Below are 14,284 nucleotides of genomic sequence, written 5' to 3'. Positions count from 1 at the left end.
AGTGTTTTATGCCCAAAGAAGAATGGGAAATGCTTAACAGAAAAACTACTTTTACAGCAAAGCTTTTCAGAAGTATGAAAATACTCAATTGTTTTGAAATCTCCAAAAACGTTGATCTTTTTCTGACATTGCCACTTCGTTGTTTTAAAATTTCAATGATTAAAGAGCAACACTCCTGTGCATGCCTATAGTCACAGCTACGCAGCAGGATCGCCTGAGCCCTGGAGTTCTGGGCTGCAGCACACTACCGATGAGGTGTTCATGCTAAGTTCATTCAGCAATAACATGGTGACCTCCTGGGATGAGAGGGAATCACCAGGTTGCCAATAGAGAAGGGCAAAACTCCCAAACTGATCAGTAGTGGGATTACGCCTGTGAATAAGCCACTGCACTCCAGCCTAAGCAATACATGAAGAATCCATCTTTTTAAAAACAAAAACAAGGCTGGCCGCAATGGCTCATACCTGTAATCCTAGCACTTTGGGAGGACGAGGCAGGTGGATCCTTTGAGCCTGAGTTCCAGACCAGCCTGGGCAACATGGTGAAACCCTATCTCTGCCAAAAATACAAAACACTAGCCAGGCATGGTGGCGTGCACCTGTGGTCCCAGCTACTCGGGAGGCTGGGGTGGAAGGATTGTTTAAGCCTGAAATGCAGAAGTTGCAGTGAGCCAAGATCGTAGCACTGCACTCCAACCTGGGTGCAAGAGACCCCATCTCAAAAACCAAACCAAACAAAAAAGTAGCACTATCTACTACTATCTATAGAGAAAAGTGAGTGCTTGCCTGAAACTGGGGTGGAACAGGGTGACTTGAAAACAGAAGAAGGAATCCTTTCGGGGTAATGGATGCATACCTTTGTATATTTACCAAATATCATTGAATTGTGCATTTACAGGTGAATTTTCTATGTCAATATAGTTCACATAGTTGCCATTTTTAAAAAAGTATACTAGCCGAGTGCAGTGGCTCACACTTGTAATCCCAACAATTTGGGAGGCCAAGGCACACAGATCACATGAGGTCAGAAGTTCCAAGACCAGACTGGACAACATGCTCAAACCCCGTCGCTACTAAATATACAAAAATTAGCCAGGCATGGTGGCGGGTGCCTATAATTCCAGCTTGTATGGAAGATGAGGCAAAAGAATTGCTTGAACCCGGGAGGTAGAGGTTACAGTGAGGTAAGATAGCGCCACTACACTCCAGTCTGGGCGACAGAGCAAGACTCCACCTCCAAAAAAAAAAAAAAGTGACCGGGCGCGGTGGCTCACGCCTGTAGTCCCAGCACTTTGGGAGGCCGAGACGGGCAGATCACGAGTTCAGGAGATGAGACTATCCTGGCTAACACGGTGAAACCCCGTCTCTACTAAAAATACAAAAATTAGCCGGGCGCGGTGGCGGGCGCCTGTAGTCCCAGCTACATGTGAGGCTGAGCCAGGAGAATGGCGTGAACCTGGGAGGCGGAGCTTGCAGTGAGTGGAGATCGCGCCACTGCGCTCCAGCCTGGGCAATTGAGACTTCGTCTCAAGAAAAAAAAAAAAGTATACCAACTCAGAAAAATCGGCAAAATCTAAGAGCTGTAGATTAGGTATTTTATCAATGTTAGTTTCCTGATTTTGATTGTTGTACTGTTGTTACATAAGACTAGCCCTAATTTTTAGGAAACGCACAAGTATTTATGGGTTAGGGGGCATCACATCTGCAACTTACTAGCAAAACATTTCAGAAGAAACCTATGAAGAGAAGGATAAAGCAAATTGGCAAAATGTTAACATTTGAGGAATCTGGTGAAAGATATCTGAGATTTCTTTTGCACTATTCTTGCAACTTTTTTGTAAATTTGAAATTATGTCTATATAAAAAGTTAAAAGCCAATACCAATAATTCTGGGTAGTGGAATTTTGTTCTTCCTTTAGTTTCAACAACTTTCAAATTTCAAAAAAAGGTAGAAAAGCTATTTAAGAAGAATCAAAAATCTCCTTTTGTGAATGGCAGTGGTAGTGTTTGAAAAGTCAATCAAGAGATCTTTAAAGCAAGATGTTGAGTCATAAATGATTCCTTTGCTTCCAAAGCTATAAAATAATTTAAATTTTCACTAAATCATGCGTAAATAAGAAAACTAAACTGCTAATTTGTCTGTGGACAAAAACATAACTTGAAAATTCCAAATTCCTGTTAGGTCTGAAGTAGTTACCCAATGTTATCATGGACTAGTTTTACTTTAAAAATACATTCAGAAGGCCGGGCACGGTGGCTCGCGCCTGTAATCCCAGCACTTTGGAAGGCCGAGGCGGGCGGATCACGAGGTCAGGAAATCGAGACCATCCTGGCCAACATAGTGAAACCTCGTCTCTATTAAAAATACAAAAATTAGCCAGGCGTGGTGGCGCGCGCCTGTAGTCCCAGCTACTCAGGAGGCTGAGGCAAGAGAACCGCTTGAATCCGAGAGGCGGAGGTTGCAGTGAGCTGAGATCGCACCACTGCACTCTAGCCTGGGCAACATAGCAAGACTCCGTCTCAAAAAACAAACAAAAATTCAAGAATCAGGGTTGGACTCTTACATTTATTGAAAATTATTAAATAACAAATTATGTCCATATAGATTTAAATGCTTACTATGTGTTATCTGGATATCCCACGAAGGATTTTACATACGTTTTTCTCAATCTCCAACCCCAATAACGTAGAGATACTACTATAAATTCATTTTACAGAGGAACAAAAACCAAAGCTTAAAAAGAAAAAACAAAAAGAAAAACCAAGGCTTTAAGTTAAATGAATTAGAATAGTGTAAGATTCACGTGAATCATGAATAACTTACGACCAATTTAATCCCTTTCAAGTCCTCTGAATGTTTTTGGAAATGGCCTTTAAAAAAATTAAAAGCTCCAAAGATAATACAAAAATTGTTTATACATTACTGCCCACGGCCTAATACACAATACTTCACACTAATACAGCAGTAGGGTGCAACAGAGGTCCAATCTCTTCCCTTCTCTTAGCTCCACTCTGCCCAGTATCAAAATGGCATTTCCATGGCAATACAAATCCATATTACATAACTTCCGAAAAATCTTCATAGTCCTACGTCTATTCCGGAAAACCGTATTTAAAAGCATGATTGACGACCAAAGAAAAATGAGAAAGTAACATTTTAACGTGGAGCTTAGTAATCGCCTAGAATGAATGGCGATATACAGTTTACTGCACCCTCCAATGCTCAAAGGAGGCTGGATGGCAAAATTCATGACTATCTTAAGCAAGCCAGGAGAGTGCTAAAAAGGTAGGTATTAGCTCAATTCCAAGGGGGTGGGGCCCAGTTCGCTTGGTGGCGGGCTCTAGATGGCCAAAGAGGAAGGGAAAGATATCCGTTGGTGGCCAGCACCTCGCTAAAAAGGGTGGGTGGAGGCTAACATAAGGCAACGGCTGGGGCGAGTGCCCCAGGCCCGAAAACCTACTGCGGGGCTCCGGTAAGTAAGGGAGCTCAGGGAAGGGCTCCCCAGGGGCAGACCGATCGTTTTGGGTTTAACGTGGAGCCCAGGAGGGGCAGAGACGATTCACTCCGCGGCGGAACGTGGAAGGGAAAGGGAAAGCGGGCGACAATGCAAGACGGAAAGCTCAAGTCATAGGTCTGGCCTCCACGGGCTCCGGCTGGGCCCAAAGGTCTTCCAGGCCTCAGAGAAGAGGAGAAACCAAGCCTCGTGCCGACCCCTCCCCCACCCCCGCCTCCGCGCCCCCCCTTATCTCTACCCCACCCTGGCGCTTTCGCAGCCACCCCGGCTTTTCCTCCTCCACCAGCTGAGGCACCCGGTCTCCTGGTTTCCACACGCGTTCAGGGACACAAACTCACCCGCCGCTGAGGAAACGGTACTGCCTTCGCGGCCTTCTAGGATCCAGGTTACGAGTGCACTCCACTGGTTCGAGATTTCTGCCCGCCGCTCGCCAGGGAGATTGAGGTCCGGAGCGCCTACTTGCACAGGCCGCAAATACAGCCGCGCTGCGCGGGGAGCTGCTGGAGGTCTTCCTCTTGCCCGGCGTGCACTGCGCCGGGGGCGTGGAGCGCGGAACCATAGAGAAGAACGTATATAGATCGTCTCCTCTGTTGACTCTGACTCACCAAGCCGAGACGAATAACCATAGAGAAGCAGCGTCTAACAGCTACTAGAAAGGCCCGAACTGTAAATTATGACCCACACTGCCATGTTTGATTGGAGCCGACTGAATCTTACGACTACGGGACGCCATCTTGAGGTCAAGATTCCGGCTGGGCACGGCGCGAGGAGTGTTAGAGGATTTCGCACTTTTCTTAGTTTTTCGGGGTGTAGAACCTTGCTTTGTGATTCCTTGAGGTTCGAGGAACTGATAACTGGGCCCTGTCCGCAACCTCAGTGTTAAACCCCAAGTGTTGTTATAACAACTACTCGAGATCAAGAAATAATTAGCAGAGGCTGTGGAGGTTTTTTGAAAAGCAAAAGCTTATGGGTAGTTGTAGGGCCAGAGGTGGCTAGAAGATGTTTGGAAAAACGTGAAAAGTCCTGTAATACTAGTTAACACAGCTTTCGTTCTGTAATCTAAACGTGCTGAAAGAACTTAGCTTAAGTTAATGAAAATGAATAAAATTAATCATAAATGATTACGTTATTCAAATTGTGGACCTTATAGGCAATATCTAGTTATACGCCTTTATCAACTGCTTGCTTCTAGGAAGGCATAAAACGTATTCAGTATAAAGTTATTGCCTCCCTGAGTTCCTGGTGCTGTGCTAAGTGCTGGAAGTATGAAGGCAAATGGAAGTGACATTTGTTCCTGTCCTGCAGGAACTGTGAACCAGGTGAAATAGATGACAAACTCTGACCACCCTAATATAAAATTGAAACATACCTACACACTTCCTGCCAGCCTCTCCTACTTAATTTTACTCTCAAGTACTCATAACCATCTATCGAAACATACATTTTTCTAACTGATTTTATGGTCCGTCACTACCCCCACAAGAATGTGAATGTAAGCAATGCATGGATTGCTAGTTTTGTGCAATAACAGGTCATGGTACGTAGCAAGCGCTCAATAAATATTTGTTGAGTGAAGGAAATGATTACCGGCCAGGCGCGGTGGCTAACGCCTGTAATCCCAGCGCTTTGGGAGGCTGAGGCGGGTGGATCACCTGAAGTTAGGAGTTCGAGGCCAGCCTGGCCAACATGGCAAAACCCTGTCTCTACTGAAAATACAAAAATAAGCAGGTGGTGGCAGGCCCCTGTAATCCCAGCTACTTGGGAGGCTGAGGCAGGAGAATCGCTTGAACCCAGGAGGCAGAAGTTGCAGTGAGCCGAGATGGCATCACTGCACTCCAGCCTGGGCAACAGAGCGAGACTCTGTCTCAAAAAAAAAAAAAAGAAAGAAAGAAAGAAAAGAAAAAAAATGATTAATGGCCTGGCGCAGTGGCTCACGCCTGTAATCCCAACACTTTGGGAGGCTGAGGCGGGCAGATCATGAGGTTAGGAGTTCGAGACCAGCCTGACCAACGTGGTGAAACCCGTCTCTACTAAAAATAGAAAAATTAGCTCGGCGTGGTGGCATGCTCCTCTAATTCCAGATACTCAGGAGGCTAAGGCAGGAGAATGCTTGAACCTGGGAGGCGGAGGTTGCAGTGAGCTGAGATCGTGCCACTGCACTCCAGCCTGGGCAAGAGAGCAAGACTCTGTCTCAAAAAAAGAAAAGAAAAGAAATTATTAACATATGATGAGTACCAATAGAACACAAAATTTAGTGGGAATACAAATAAGAAAGTAGCACTTGTTACTATCATCTGCAAAATTTACATCCGTCTATATTTCTGCTTGCTAGGTTTCCTTACCATTAACTAAGGTTAATAATACCTTTGGCCGGGCATGGTGACGAATGCCTATAGTCCCAGTTACTTGGGAGATGAAATTAACTTATGTATGTTTGTACTTTGTTCAGTAAAGTGCTATTCAAATTTATAGTTTTTATAGTGCTACTCTATAATGCTATTTATAGTTTGTAAATAAAAGAAGTTTGTGTCATTTCTTTTCTTTTTCTTTCTTTTTCTTTTTCTTTTCTTTTTTTTTTTTTTTTTGAGAAGGTGTCTGTTTCCCATGCTGGAGTGCGGTGACGTGATCTTGGCTCACTGCAATTTCTGCCTCCCAAGTTCAAGTGATTCTTGTGCCTCAGCCTCCCCAGTAGCTGGGATTACAGGCATGTGTCACCACACCTGGCTAACTTTTGTATTTTTAGTAGAGATGGGGTTTCACTATGTTGGCCAGGTTGATCTCCAACTCCTGACCTCAGGTGATCGGCCTCCCTGGACCTCCCAAAGTGCTGGGATCAAAGGTGTGAGCCACCATGCCTACCCAAGAGTTTCTGCCTATTTACAACAAAAGGCATAAACAGAAATCTTCTCAGATTACTCTGTGTCCCCTTTTATTATTAGAAACATTGGCCGGGCCCGGTGGCTCAAGCCTGTAATCCCAGCACTTTGGGAGGCCGAGATGGGCGGATCACGAGGTCAGGAGATCGAGACCATCCTGGCTAACATGGTGAAACCCCGTCTCTACTAAAAATACAAAAAAACTAGCCGGGCGAGGTGGCGGGCGCCTATAGTCCCAGCTACTTGGGAGGCTGAGGCAGGAGAATGGCGTGAACCCGGGAGACGGAGCTTGCAGTGAGCCGAGATTGCGCCACTGCACTCCAGTCTGGGCGACAGAGCGAGACTCCGCCTCAACAAAAAAAAAAAAAAAAAAAAAAAAAAAAAAAAGAAACATTGTACATGAATTTGTGTTTACTGTGTAATAAAGGGAGCGCTCAGGCAACAATTTGCTAACTTTCCTACCTTAGACAATTTGTTGCTTATGTTCATGCAGCATCCATTCCCCTTGCCTTTAGTCATGACCCTCCACGTTTTTTAAAAGAAATCATCTCGGCCAGGGGTGGTGGCTCACGCCTGTAATCCCAGCACTTTGGGAGGCCGAGGCAGGCGGATCACGAGGTCAAGAGATCAAGACCAGCCTGACCAACCTGGTGAAACCCTGTCTCTACTAAAAATACAAAAATTAGCTGGGCGTGGTGATGTGTGCCTGTAGTCCCAGCTACTTGGGAGGCTGAGGCAGGAGAATTGCTTCAACCTGGGAGGCAGAGGGTGCAGTGAGTGGAGATTGTGCCACTGCACTCCAGCCTGGGCAACAGAGCAAGACTCCGTCTGATAAAAAAGAGGCCAGGCGCGGTGGCTCACACCTGTAATCCCAGCACTTCAAGAGGCTGAAGCAGGTCGATCACCTGAGGTCAGAAGTTTGAGACCAGCCTGGCCAACGTGGCGAAACCCTGTCTCTACTAAAAATAACAAAAATTAGCTGGGCTTGGTGGCAGGCGCCTATAATCCCAGCAGCTCAGGAGGCTGAGGCAGGAAAATCGTTTGAACCCAGTAGGCAGAGGTTGCAGTGAGCGGAGATCGCGCCATTACACTCCAGCCTGAACAACGAGCAAAACTCGGTCTAAAAAAAAAAAAAAAAAAGAAACCATCCTTCCATTACTCCAGATCCATGTAGTTTGGATAGGAAGTCCCAACTCTAACCAGACCCCCTTAGGACACTGGAGTAAACTTATAACCTGATCAAAACCTGATAATTTAGTCCCCCCTCCCTCTTTTTTTCGTTTTTTGTGGGGTTTTTTTTTTTTGGTACTAGCCACTATTTAAAGCATTTTGCAAATATCAACTCCTTTAATCCTCATAACAACCCCCTGAAGTAAGAACTGTTGTGATACAAATGAAGAAACCAAGGCTTGCAAAAGTTAACCTATCAAAGGCTACAAAAATAGTAAGCGAGCCAGTCTGGTTCCTGGGTTCATGCTCGTGAACATCATACTGCTTCATCCTTTCAGGAGTAATCCTAAAAAGCAGGGGAGGGGTCTCTGTATTTTTCTTTTTTTTTTTTTTTTTTTTTTTTTTTTGAGGCGGAGTCTTGCTCTGTCACCCAGGCTGGAGTGCAGTGGCCGGATCTCAGCTCACTGCAAGCTTCCCCTCCCGGGTTCCCACCATTCTCCTGCCTCAGCCTCCCAAGTAGCTGGGACTACAAGCGCCCGCCACCTCGCCCGGCTAGTTTTTTGTATTTTTTAGTAGAGACGGGGTTTCACTGTGTTTGCCAGGATGGTCTCGATCTCCTGACCTTGTGATCCGCCCGTCTCGGCCTCCCAAAGTGCTGGGATTACAGGCTTGAGCCACCGCGCCCGGCCTGTATTTTTCATTTAAATTGTTTTTTTTTTTTTTTTTTCAATTTAAGCTTAGGAGGATTTAAGCTTGGAATAGATAGGGCTGAGAATGAAGTCACAGAAGAAAGCAGAAGTAAGACAGAGTGAGAGATTTTTGACAATATCAGTTGAGAAAATGGTTCATTCGTTCATTTTGTTTGTGTTTTGGTTTGTTGTTGCTGTTATTATTTGAGATAGGGTCTCCCTTTGTTGTCCTGCCTGGAGTGCAGTGGCATAATCATGTCTCCCTGCAACCTCGACTTCCCAGGCTCCAGCAATTCTCCCACCTCAGCCACCCAAAAGCCAGGATTACAGGCATGAGCCACTGTGCACGACTGGTTCAACTACTCCTAAAGCCAGCTGTTCTAGGCTTCTCAGTATGTAACCCAACACATTACTTTTCCTAAATCTGTCTGAGTTGAGTTTTCTATTCCTTACACAGAAAGAACTCTAAATGATACACTTATATACCACTTGTAGAGAACAAGCCAAGCCATTCATTTGCAATGCCAATTATCCCCCTTCTATTTTTTTCTTACAAATCCTTGCTGAGGAAACTGTAGATAATTAATTTGGGTATTACATTCTGTGTGCATTTGGACCCTATCCTTTTTTTTTTTTGAGACAGTTTTGTTCTCATTGCCTAGGCTGGAATGCAATGGCATGATCTCAGCTCACTGCAACCTCCGCCTCCTGGGTTCAAGCAGTTCTCCTGCCTCAGCCTCCCAAGTAGTTGGGATTACAGGCACGTGCCACCATGCCCAGCTAATTTTGTATTTTTAGTAGAGGTGGGGTTTCTCCATGTTAGCCAGGCTGGTCTCCAACTCCCAACCTCAGGTGGTCCACCTGCCTCAGCCTCCCAAAATGCTGGGTTTACAAGCACAAGTCACTGCACCCGGCCTGGACCCTATTCTCATTGGCCACATCTGACCCAACTAAACAGCAGCATACCAGGAAAAATGTTGTTTAGCTGGAGCTGAGCAGATCTTCTCAAAGATTGAAACTGGAGCCCAGCACAGTAGCACGCACCTGTAGTCTCAATCATGAGGAGGGAGGATTGCTTGTGTGTGTGTGTGTGTGTGTGTGTGTGTGTGTATGCATGCCCATCATTTATATATATATGTGTGTATATAATGCCATTATGTAATATATAAATAATGGCATAAAACATATAAATATAATACATATAATGCCATTATATATAATAAATGTGAACATATATAATATATATGTGTATATAGAGAGAAGAAGATGGAGAGAGAGGGGAAGCACATTAACACAGAATCTAGAGATCAAGGCTGGACTCCCCAGCAAGGTGGAATAACTGAAGTTTACCAAGTTAAGTCAGGACTCTGAAAGGATGTTAAAGTGCTCCCTTGTTAATAGTCCTAGGCTTTTGACAGAAGTAAACATAGTCCCTATGGAGAAAGGAACCCCTAACTTAGGCTTCAGGATTCTGATATCAAATGTGAGCTTAAAATTTAAAAATGCAGGCCAGGCATGATGGCTCATGCCTGTAATCCCAGCACTCTGGGAGGCTGAGGCAGGTGGATCACCTGAGGTCAGGAGTTTGAAACCAGCCTGACCAATATGGAGAAATCCTGTCTCTACTAAAAATACAAAAATTAGCCAGGCGTGGTGGCACTCACCTGTAGTCCCACCTATTTGGGAGGCTGAGGCAGGAGAATTGCCTGAACCCAGGAGGCGGAGGTTGCAGTGAGCCATGATCACACCACTGCACTCCACCCTGGGTGACAGAGTGAGACTTAGTCAAAAAAAAAACAAACAAAAAAATTGACTGGGTGATGTGGCTCACACCTGTAATCCCAGCACTTTGGGAGGCTGAGGCGGGCAGATCACCAGACGTCAGAGTTTGAGACCAGCCTGACCAACATGGAGAAACCCTGATTCTACTAAAAATACAAAAAATTAGCTGAGCATGGTGGTGCATACCGTAATCCCAGTACTCAGGAGGCTGAGACAGGAGAATTGCTTGAACCTGGAAGGTGGAGGTTGCAGTGAGCCAAGATCACAGCGTTGCACTCCAGCCTGGGTAACAAGAGCGAAACTCCGTCCAAAAAAAAAAAGCCAAGGGCCAGGCATGGCAATGGCAGCTCACATCTCTAATCCCAGCACTTTGGGAGGCCGAGGAGGTGGATTGCTTTGAGCTCAGGAGTTCAAGACCAGCCTGGCCCACATGGTGAAACCCCATCTCCATTAAAAATACAAAAATAGCTGTGCGTGGTGGCACACACCTGTAATCCCAGCTACTCGGGAGGCTGAGGCAGGAGAATCACATGAACTTGGGAGGTGGAGGTTGCAGTGAGCTGAGATCGCTCCACTACACTCCAGCCTGGGCAACAGAGTGAGACTGTCTAAAAAAAATTAAAGTGCCAAGAATATTAGGAACAAACCACCATAAATGCAGCACCACACACACATACACACATATGCACACACAAAACCAACAGACTTAAATTCCCAATTCAGATATTGAAATATTAGATATGGAATATAAAATGACTACATATGAAATCTTTAAAGGAATTTTTCTTAGACTGAGGACAGTGGCTAATGCCTGTAATCCCAGTGCATTGCCAGGCCAAGACAGGATGATCACCTGAGTCCCAGAGTCTGAGACCAGCCTGGGCAACATAGGGAGACCCTGTCTCTAAAAAATTTTTCTTGTAATTAGCCAGGCATGGTGGGGCACAGGTCAAGGCTGCATGAACCATGATCACACCATTGTACTTCAGCCTGAGTGACAGAGTGAGACCCTGTCCCACTCTGTAAGATAAACAAGTAAATAAATAAAATAAATTAGTCATCAATAGATGTTGAATTTTATGGAATTCTTTTATAGCAATTATTGCAATGATCATATTGATAATCAATGATAAAACCTTAAAACTTTATTTGAGAACATCTTATGAATTCATGATAGAGAAATATTTCTTTTTATTTTTCTTTTTTTTGAGATGGAGTTTTACTTTGTCACCCAGGCTGGAGTGCAGTGGCGTGATCTTGGCTCACTACAACCTCCACCTCCCAGGTTCAAGGAATTCTCCTGCCTCAGCCTCCCAAGTAGCTGGGATTACAGGTGCCCACCACCACGCTCAACTAATTTTTGTATTTTTAGTAGAGATGGGGTTTCACCTTAGTGGTCACGCTGGTCTCGAACTCCTGACCTCAAGTGATCCACCCACCTTGGCCTCCCAAAGTGCTGGGATTACAGGCATAAGCCACTGTGCCTCGACAGGAAGGATTTCTTAAGGAAGATACTATAAGCATAACCTAAACAGAAAAGACTGATAAATCCGACTATATTAAGAACTTTTTTTTCTTTTATCTTTTTTTTTTTTTTGAGACAGAGTCTCGCTCTGTCACCCAGGCTGGAGTACAGTGGCCCAGTCTCGGTTCACTGCAAGCTCTGCCTCCCAGGTTCACACCATTCTCCTGCCTCAGCCTCTCAACTAGCTGAGACTACAGGCGTCTGCTACCACACCCAGCTAATATTTTGTATTTTTAGTAGAAACGGGATTTCACCGTGTTAGCCAGGATGGTCTCGATCTCCTGACCTCGTGATCTGCCCGCCTCAGCCTCCCAAAGTGCTGGGATTACAGGCATGAGCCACTGCGCCCGGCCAAGAACTTTTGATATATTGAAAGTCACCATTAAAAAAAAAAAAAAAAAATGTGGGCCAGGCGTGGTGGCTCATGCCTGTAATCCCAGCATTTTGGGAGGCCGAGGCAGGCAGATTATGAGGTCAGGAGATTGAGACCCTCCTGGCTAACACGGTGAAACCCCGTCTCTACTAAACAAAATACAAAACATTAGCTGGGCATGGTGGCAGGCGCCTCTAGTCCCAGCTACTGGGGAGGCTGAGGGAGGAGAATGGCTTGAATTCAGGAAGCGGAGGTTGCAGTGAGCCAAGATCATACCACTGCACTCCAGCCTGGGTGACAGAGTGAGACTCTGTCTCAAAAAATAATAACAATAATAATAATAATAATAATAATAATAATAATAATTTAAATAGATAATAAAAAGATAATCCAATGGAAAACTGGAGAAAGGCAGTTCTAGCTTTTCTTCTTCTTCTTCTTCTTTTTTGAGACAGAGTCTTGCTCTGTTGTCCAGGCTGGAGTGCACTGGCATGATCTCGGCTCACTGCAACCTCCACTTTCTGGGTGCAAGATTCTCATGCCTCATCCTCTCAAGCATCTGGGATTACAGGCATGCACCACCACACTCAGCCAATTTTTGTATCTTTAGTAGAGATGAGGTTTCACTGTGTTGACCAGGCTGGTCTGAAACTCCTGTCCTTGAGTGATCTGCCCACCTCAGCCTCCCAAAGTGCTGGGATTACAGGCGTGAGCCACCATGCCCAGCCAGTTCTAGCATTTTGAAAAAGAAACACAATTGATGAATCAAACATGAAAATCTTAGTAATCAAAGAAATGTAAATACCATAGGGAGATATCAGAGTTTCTGTTTTGTTTTGTTTTGAGATAGGGGTCTTGCTTTGTTGCTGAGGCTGTTCTTGAATTCCTGGACTCAAATAATCCTCCTGGCTGGGCGCGGTGGCTCATGGCTGTAATCCCAGCACTTTGGGAGGCTGAGGCGGGTGGATCATGAGGTCAGGAGATCGAGACCATCCTGGCTAACATGGTGAAACCCCGTGTCTACTAAAAATACAAAAAATTAGCCAGGCGTGGTGGTGGGCGCCTGTAGTCCCAGCTACAGTCCCACCTACTACCCAGCCTGTAGTCCCTGCCTCAGGAGGCTGAGGCAGGAGAATGGTGTGAACCCAGGAGGTGGAGCTTGCAGTGAGCCGAGATCTCGCCACTGCACTCCAGCCTGGGTGACAGAGCGAGACTCAGTCTCAAAAAAAAAAAAAAAGTCCTCCCACCATGGCCTCCCGAAGTGGTAGGATTACAGCCATGAGCCACCATGCCCAGCCAAGATATAACTTTAAAGCCATTGCTTGGTAGAAACTAAAAAGTCTGGCTGGGCACTGTGGTTCACGCCTGTAATCTCAGCACTTTGGGAGACTGAGGAGGGCAGATCACTTGAGGTCAGGAGTTCGAGACCAGCCTGGCCAATATGGGGAAATCCCATCTCTACTAAATATACAAAAATTATAGCCAGGCATGATGGTGCATGCCTGCAATCTCAGCTCGGGAGGCTGAGGCAGGAGAATCACTTGAACCCGGGAGGCAGAGGGTGCGGTGAGCCGAGATCGTGCGATTGCACTCCAGCCTAGGCAGCAAGAGGGAAACTCTCTGTCTCAGAAAAAAACAAAAAACAAAAACAAAAAAAACTAAGAAGTCTGATGATATGAGGATGTAGAATAACAGGAACACTTAGACATTGCTGGTGGAAGTATACACTGGTACAACTATTTTGATAACTTAAAAAAAATAAGGATAGCTGGGCACGGTGGCTCACGCCTGTAATCCCAGCACTTTGGGAGGCCAAGGTGGGCAGATCACTTGAGGTCAGGAGTTCAAGACCACCCTGACCAGCACGGTTCAACCCCCCCACTACTAAAAATACAAAAATTAGCAGAGCATGGTGGTGTGCACCTGTAGTCCTAGCTATTTGGGAGGCTGAGGCAGGAGAATCGCTTGAACCTGGGAGGTGCAGGTTGCAGTGAACTGAGATCATGCCACTGCACTCAAGCCTGGGGTATAGAACAAGACTCTCTCTCAGAAAAAAAAAAAAAAAAAAAAAAAAAAAAAAAAAAAAAAAAAAAAAAACCATGTGCTTTGCCTATGACCCAAGAGTTCCACTCTTGTTTATGTAGAGAAACCTTTGTGTATATACCCCAGGACACATGTCCAAGGATATTCATAGCAACATGGTTCATAAAGGAAACAAAAATACCAAAAATTACTCAAACATCTGACAAGAGAATAGAGAACAGGTCGAGGTATTTCCCAAAAGTTACATAACATAATAAGCATTTTATATGCATTTAAGGTTGCCTAGAAAATAAAAAGTTGTTTTTTTTTTGT

At 45.1% G+C, this 14,284-nt stretch overlaps 2 protein-coding genes across 5 annotated transcripts in view; both read right to left on the bottom strand.

Moving 5' to 3' along the window:
• The window catches only part of RBM25 (RNA binding motif protein 25), a 68,881-nt gene extending 64,765 nt beyond the window's left edge, over nt 1–4,116 (bottom strand). The window contains exon 1 of the mRNA XM_030931546.1: nt 3,853–4,116. The gene's annotated coding sequence lies outside the window, so the exon portion shown is untranslated. The remainder of the gene's footprint in view (nt 1–3,852) is intronic.
• LOC104656358 (nucleophosmin-like) overlaps nt 1–14,284 on the bottom strand; it is a 560,652-nt gene that overhangs the window by 494,751 nt on the left and 51,617 nt on the right. The window lies entirely within an intron of this gene.

This window comes from Rhinopithecus roxellana, chromosome 5 (assembly GCF_007565055.1).
Source record: "Rhinopithecus roxellana isolate Shanxi Qingling chromosome 5, ASM756505v1, whole genome shotgun sequence".
Lineage (NCBI taxonomy): Eukaryota > Metazoa > Chordata > Mammalia > Primates > Cercopithecidae > Rhinopithecus > Rhinopithecus roxellana.
This window is presented reverse-complemented; position numbering and strand designations above follow the sequence as displayed.